Raw genomic sequence first — 7919 nt, forward strand, 5'->3', positions numbered from 1 at the left:
CGCTAAGGCCCGAGGCTTTACTGGCTAGAGATGCGGTGTGGGGTGATGGGCCGCCCTGGGGCTCGGCACCAGACAGCATGAGCTGTCTGAAGTGTCCCATTGTCCCCTCTAGGAAGGGGGCTCACAGTCCCTTCTCCTACAATCAGTCAAGGTGCCTAGGCTAGCAAATGAGCACAGGGCTTTGTGCCTCAGTTTCTCCATCTGTAAACCTGGAATCATGATGGTAATGGCAGTGTGTCTCCCTCACAGGGCTATTGCAACAGCTTCATGACGGTGATGCCCATCAAGGGACTGGCCGCTGTGGACATCACTTGATGTAGGGGCAGAATTGTGTCCCCCTGAAAGAGATCTCCAAACCCCAACCCCCAGAACCTGTGATGGGACCTTATTTGGAAATAAGGTCTTTGCAGACACAATCAAGGTAAGAGGAGGTCACCCTGCAGGAAGGTTGGCCCTGGTCCAAGGGCTGGTGTCCTTATAAGAAGAGAAGAGACACAGCTACGGAACAGAATATCATGGGACCAGGGAGACGGAGACAGGAGGGAATACCTGGAGCCCCAGAAGCTGGAGGAAGCAGGAAGGATCCTCCTTCCGTGCCTCCCGAGGTGCTCAGCCTTGCCCACACCTTGACTTCAGACTTTGGGCCTCCAGATTGGGGAGAGAATGAATTTCTGTGGCTTTAAGCCCCCAGGTTGTTGTCCTTGGTTATGGCAGCCCTGGAAAACTAAGGGAAAAGTCAGCTGGTATTTTTACAACCCCCTTCCCAGCAGGCACCCCAAGACAGCTCCCACCCCGTGACCAGGCCCAGTGGGCCTCTCCTGGGGGCTCCTGGTTTCCCAAACCACAGCCAGAAGGGCTGCCCTGGGGCTACAACATGGCTCGGCTGGGCTGTGGGGCAGGGACACAGCTTGGCCACCCGCCTGCCTTCTAGAGACCGCCCCCAGCTCCCGGAAAGTGGTTGACGGCTCCAATTAGTCATCATTTCAGGCACTTAGCAAAGTTGTCCCGGCCACTCACAATGCCGGTCAGCCCCTCCGGAGCCTTTTCTCTTCTCCCAGGCTTTGAAGATGAATGATTTTTAAAGACCACAGTATTCCTTTAAAACCAGACAAATGGGGGGCAGGGATGGTTGGAGTCCAGAATGCTCTGAAGAGGGACTGCACTAGGCTCTGCTGGTCCCATTCCTGCCCTGCACCTTCCCCCTGGCTCGGGGATGGGTGTGGGAGGAGACAGCAGCCCCAGGAGCAGAGCCTGGGTCCAAATCCTGCACCCCACTTTTAGGCAGTGAGATCCTGGGCAAGTCCCTCAACTTTCTGGGCCTGTTTCCCCCTCTGAACAGGGTGTGGGGATGTGCGAAGGTCATTGCTGCTGACATTGCTAATAAAGAACCCAGTCTGGGGTGTGAAGGCTGAGCCCCTTGATTGCAGCCTCTTGCTGGCTGTGTGGCCCTTTGGAGTCTCTTGCCCTCTCTGGGCCTCTGGCTTAGACTGTGAATAAGGCAGCAAGTGGGCGGAGGTGGTGAGGGAGAGCACCCCGGACAGGGGAGGCGGGAAGGGCAGCAGGAGGCCCAGCCCAGCCCAGGCGCCTCTGCCTTGAAGGGCAGTCTGAGCGGCACCAGGCCCACGGCCGCAGGGGATCCTCAGGGCTACCACTGGGAGCTCATACCACTTTCCACTCCCCAGGGCCTATAGGCCCAGGGCCTGGCAAGTCGCTGGCCAGAGGAGGGAGGCTGTGGACAGGGGGCGTGCTGAGCAAGGGTGCAGAAGGTCGGCTGCCCAGGGGCTCCGGGGCTGCAGGCCCCTCAGTGCTGGAGGCCTGGAGCAGGCTGGCTTGTTGCTGGGTCCTGCGTGATGGGCCCCTCTACTCCGCATTACAAGCCATCTGCCGGCCAGTCTTGGGAGGTCTCCAGGGCGCGAGGCCGGCCCACAGCCACACACCTGCCTCCAGGGAACCCGGGGCGACCATGTAGCCATGACATGCACGGTGAGGAAACTCTCTCCCGGCTCAGCTCCAGCCAAGTTTTCTTTTCTTTTTTTTTTTTTTTAAGATTTTATTTATTTATTTGACAGAGAGAGAGATAGCGAGAGCAGGAACACAAGCAGGGGGAGTGGGAGAGGGAGAAGCAGACTCCCCGCAGAGCAGGGAGCCCGATGCGGGGCTCGATCCCAGGACCCTGGGATCATGACCTGAGCCGAAGGCAGACACTTAACGACTGAGCCACCCAGGCGCCCCTCCGGCCAAGTTTTCTAAAACCAAGTGCACTTCCAATGCATGACCCCAAGCCCTGCACCTGCACCTACGATGTTAGCGCCCCCAGATCTTCAAGGCCGTGTACCCCACGCAGGCAGGGCTGGAGCTTCGGGAGCCTCACGCCCAGAGCAGCACACATGGGGTCCAGTGGGGTCCAGTTACCTGGGTCCCCTGTCCTGAGCCCAGGCCATGCCCCCGCCCCCCCCCGCCTGCTTGCTCCCACTGCAGGCACCTGAGTGAGCCCGAGAATCCCAAAGGAATTTGGAAGTGACACTTTAAAGAAACCCATTCATGGGGAAATGAGTTATTTTTGTCGTAAAGACAATGGGATGGGTGATGTGAGAGGAAATGGGGGAAAGAAGGTCACTCCCACCCCATTCCTCCCCGCTAATCACTCTCCTGTCTGGTTTTTTGTCTGCCCCCCCTTCCCAAGACCTGCCCCAGGTAATATACGGGTACCATCCTTTTTCTATAAAAACATGTCTCTCTTTTTTTCTCCTACTTGCAAACAAAATATACATACAATGTTGAATGCTGCCCTTCCACTTCCCGTCTTACCAAGAGCTTTCCCTCTGCAATACGTAATCTTCCCAACTGTCCTGGAGTCGCAGGACCAACAGCCTGACCAACAGCCCGGAGAGAGGCAGCAGAGCCTGGGGGCTCAGGCACCAACTCAGGAGCCGGCTCCCGGCCTCTGAATCCTGACTCTGTCCCCCGGCCACTGAGCACCTGCAGGCAAGTGGCTCAACCTCTCTGTGCCTCCGTTTTCTCATCTCTGAAATGGGCTACTCCTAATTGCTGTCTACGAAAGCGGTCACGAGCGTGTAAGTGAATGAGCATTTATAAGATGCTGGGAAGGGCACGTTATGCGTAGCGGGCACCATATCAAGGTCTGACAGAGAGCGTCACCTTGGGTCACACTGGCTGTGCCCACCCCCTTTCGGCTGCAGACCAAATCCAGAAAAACAGCACTGTGGGCTTGGCTTTCTCTTTCTTGTCGAGGACGATGGGAAAGGGGTGTAGCCTGTGGGTTTGGGTCCTGGATTCAAAGCCTGGCTCACCCACTTACCTGCTGCATGCTCCTCAGCAAAGTGGTCACTTCCTGTGCCTCAGTTTCCTTTTCTGTGAAATGGAGCAAGCAGTACCCACTCCGTCTGCTACGGGGACCTCGGGGCAGCACAAAGGGGAGCGCGGGTGCGAAAAGGAAGGTGCTGCCCAAACACGGGACACTGTGAAGGATAATGAAATCTGAGGGACTTGGAGGGTGGGAGGGACCTTGGTGCTTGCCGAGTGGTTACGTGAGGGTCCAAAGCTAGTGGTTCAGTGGGGGGCTCTGCTTCCTGGTCCTGCCCAGGCAGTGGGTGCCCGCCTGCACGACCCCAGATGCTCTGGATGTGTCACCCTCCTGCTCCCCGGTCCTAGATGTTTGCTGGCCATCCCTCCCCACTACCTGCCACCAGGAAAGCCTGTCCACCCTTGTGTCCCGGCTTGTGGCCTGGTGCAGAGTAGGAACTCAAAACGTCGCTGGGTGAACAATAATTAAAAAGTGGTCAGACTGTAGTCTGGTCTCACAGATGGTCTAAGAGAGCAATTTCCATAGCTGGTGGATGTCAGATTGGCCTGGGGAGCTTGTTACAGACATTTGGAAGCAGCGAAGCCAGGGGTCCCTATGGTGAAGACAGCGACATCTCAGTGCTCCTTCCCTGTGCAGAAGTTGGGAAGGCTGCCGGGCAGCAGCTGGGGGGCCCCGCCCTGAGTGGGGTCTCCAGGTGGGCATTAGCGCCCTCCAGGTGAGCACGTGCCCTCTGTGTGGGTGTCGGGGGCCTTGAGGTCTGTCTGGCTTCCGTGGGTCATAGACGGTCACCCGTAGTTTGAACAAATACTTCCGAGGCCACCTTGAGAGATGTCACCCATCACGGTCATCCAGTGGAAGAGGTAGAGACGCAGGGGCTGAGCGGCTCTCAACAATCTCTCTTTGGGGAAGGAATTAAGGTCCAGGTGTGTTGAGCACTTTTGCAAGAGGTGAGAGATGGTGAGAAAGCAAACATCTTCCCAGGTGGTCTTGTACCTTCGGAGCATCGGGGGCGGGTCCCAGGAACTGGGTCCTCGGGTAGCAGTACGACCCAGGCTCCTGGGGCTCTCCTGTACTTTCCCATCCGGCGACCAGCGATGGGCTTACATCCCAGGGCCGAGCTGGCCTGTGGAAGGCGGAGGCCACCCTGGCATCTAACACGGCCAAAGCAAAGACCGAGAAGACATGGAGGTGAAGAAAGGGAGACGCTGGCCCTTCCACGGGGCCTTCTGGGGGGCCCTCCTGCTCTTCCTCCTGGTCTACGCAGCAGCATACAGCACAAAATTCTCCCCAGCTCCCCCGGCTGGCCGGCTTCTCGTCTGTGAGGGCTGGGAGTCAGCCATGGCTCCCAAACCCGCAGCCCAGGCTCGCGGGCTTAAAACTGACCCGGGCAACTTGAACCGTGTGCGCATGTGTGTGTGTGTGTGTGTGTAAGGGGAGGAAGGAAAAGAGAGAGGGAGGGAGGGAAAGAGAGGGGGAAGGCAGAAAGGCAGGGGACAGGAAGGGAGGGAGGGTGTGTCTGACCACAACGGTGGCTTTGCCAGGCCTGGGGCCAGTGGACTTGGGCCCTCCGGTGGGTTTGGCTCCGAGTGAGGGCAAGAGTCTGGACCTGAACAGAGGCAGGCGCTGTGCCGGGGCTGGGGAGGCAGAAGAGACGGGGAAGGCTCTGGGCTCCCTGGGGCAGGGTGGCATCCTGGGGTGGCATCCCGGGCTGGGTGTGAGAGTCACAAGGAGGCGTTCATAGTCCCGTTCTCCTCAGAGGTGATGTGGCTACACGGAGGGTGGACCAGTGTTGGGTGGCGGTGGGGACTGGAGGAAGGAGCGGGAGGGACGGAGGGAGGGAAGGTGGAGGGGATGCTTGCCAGTGCCCCCCCCCCGCCATGCCATCCTCACAACAGCCTCACGAGGGCATTGCTATGGCTGTGCCCATTTTTCAGATGCAGAACTGGGGAAGGTTCCAGAGCTACCCAACTCCCAGGTTTGGGAAGCACAGATACTGGGGCTCCCAGTGGAGGGGGGAGGAGGGAGCCCAGCTCACGGAAGGACACAGGTGTGGGATCGGTGAGTGTGGGTCCACACTGGTGAGGATTCCAGAGGCTCCCGGACCTCCAACCCCACCGCCGCTCGCAGCACGAGGGGTCTCTTCCTGTGCTCACAGTGCTGACTCTCGCCGCTATTCCTTCGAAGTTAGGCCAGGCTGGTCTGACGCGGGCAGCCCGTGAGAATTTCCCAAGGGTCTCCGACCACCCATTTTCAGAGGCTAGCTCGGAAGTGGCCCGAATGCCTGTTGTCTCCACGCCAGGCGGGGGTTAAGGCCCTGCCTCCCTGCCACCTGGTACGTGTGGGTGGCTAGGGCTCTAAGATGGGGGGCACCAGGGAGGAGAGGGGGCCCTTTCTTGGTTTCAGAACTAAGGCCTGTCATGAAAGACCACCTACTGCGTGTTCTGTTTGTATGACGTTTGGGGAGCAGGCAGATTCATGTAAGCACCAAGTGCATGCAGGCTTGCTGGGGGCCTGGGGGGATTTGGGATAAAGGAGGGGACTGCTGATGGCTATCGAGTTTTTCAGGGATCTTAAAACGCCCTACCGTTGATGGTAATGGTAGCTGCACAGCCCTGCATTTGCTCGAACCCACCGAGCTGGGTGCGTTGTGCGGGACGTGGGCTACGTCTCAGCCGCGCTGCTACAGAAACAAGCCGGTTTGTGTGTTGTCCTTGCAGAGGCGCCCAGATATTGGCCTGAGGCAAAGCTCCCCGCCTGCCCCAGCCAGGTGGGCAACCCACCGGGCTGTCCCCGTGGCGCCGGCAAGGCACCTGATAGAGCGGCAGGGACCCTGGGTCTCTCTTTGCTGCCGGGCCAAGGCGACGAGATTCGGCTCTGTGTCGGTATGGGAAAGACCCAATTTAGAAGCTGGTCAGTGGTTATCAAAATGCAGCTGAGAACATCACCGTTTCACAGATGAGGCTGTCCCAGCCGCAGTGGAGACAGCTGCTTCCTCCTCTGCCTTTACTGGGAGCTCTGTTTTGGGGGATCCATGCTCCTCAAACCCCTGGGAACCCCACCTTCACAGCAGGGGGTGCTGGCAAGAGGCCTATGCCTGTGGGCAGAACTCCATCCTCGTCCAGGTGTAAATGGGCCCAAAGCCCCCACCCCGCACCACGGCCTGGCGACCCAAGAGAGCACCGTGAGGCCCCACGGGTCGGGGAAGGGGCGTCTGGGGGAAGCAATGGCTGATCTGCAGGGTGGGTGGGGACCAGGCAGCTCTTTCCCGGTCCTGGCCAAAGGCGGGGTGCTCTGGATGAGCAGTGTTTGACTTGGATTCTGGTGCCGCTTTTCGCCCAGAGCCAGAGAGCCCAAGAGCTGGCTAAGAACCTTCCGGATTGAGGGCCCAGAGCCCCAGGGAACATCTCCTCTGTGACGGCCAGCCGGCCACCCGTCATGAAAATGTCACTGTGGCTCAGAGACATTCTTTACATCTGTGTGCAAGTCCCCGGGAGAGACACACGGCACCTTGAAATCAGCCAGGAACGAGACTGGCCCAGGAGTGGCCCTGCCTTCCGCCTAATGACGGCACCGTTCAGCCCATTGTCCCATAATCTGTTGCTAAAAGGATTTCAAATCCAAGAGAGAACAATGCTGAGGCCAATTAGCTACATTGTGCAGGCCTCCGACCGGCAGCAGCCGCGGCCGCATGGGCCCCAAGTTCTCCTCTCAAGTCAAGTGGGGGCTTTGCTTAAGCCCGTCCGTCTGTCCCACCGGCCGGCCGTCCTGGAGTCGGAGCGATTTCATCCTGCAGCATCAGTGTTTTGTGTGTAAAGTGGGAGAGTGGGTCTAGGGCCTGGTGTCCCCGAGGAGCCCTGCCCAGGCCTCCACACTGGCTCCTGGCCTCTGATACTGAGGGGGAGAGCCGAAGGCTCTGGGTTGTCCTGAAGTGTCCACCTAAGCAATCTGCAAGAGGGTGCTTGGTCCTTCAGATTTTCTGCTCCCAGGGCTGTGTCGATGGGTGGAAGAGAACAGGGACCTTGACAGCCAAGCGGTCGGGGTCTGAACTCAGCGCGGGGGCCGACACTCGACCTGCCCATGCTGCCCAGGTCTCCACCCCTGGTGCTCACTGCCCCTCCCCCATCCCCCCTACTGTCACTGCTGCTGTTTGTCCTGACCCTTGGGGTGCCTTGGCCCCTCCTGCAGGGCAGCCCCGCACACTGACTCCTTCCATAGGTAAGTGGCGGATGGAATTTTCCTCCCCAGGCCGTGATCTCCCTTGCCTGCCACTTGGGCAGGGGGGGTGTTGGTTGTTTCCGGTTTGATATCCTTCCGGGTGAGTGGTGTTGCAGTGGACGTTCTTGGGCGTATTTCTTTATGGACTTTGTGGGATCCCTAGAGCAAGGGGACACGGTTGCAGAAAGGCCTTGGTATGCGTATCCCCCCGACACCACAGGACATGCCTGCGCCCCATCCTGCTCACTGCACCGGACTCCTTCGGGGTTGAAAAGTGTCTTCAGATCAGCGATACACTCTGGTGTGTAGTCCTTAGGATGGGGGGTTTCCTCGTCTGCAGTTTTTCTGGAGTTTTGCCAGATGGAATGTTCCAGATATC

This window comes from Mirounga angustirostris, unplaced genomic scaffold (assembly GCF_029215605.1).
Source record: "Mirounga angustirostris isolate CCGP_5_RB_7025 unplaced genomic scaffold, mMirAng1.0.hap1 SCAF_13, whole genome shotgun sequence".
Taxonomy (NCBI): domain Eukaryota; kingdom Metazoa; phylum Chordata; class Mammalia; order Carnivora; family Phocidae; genus Mirounga; species Mirounga angustirostris.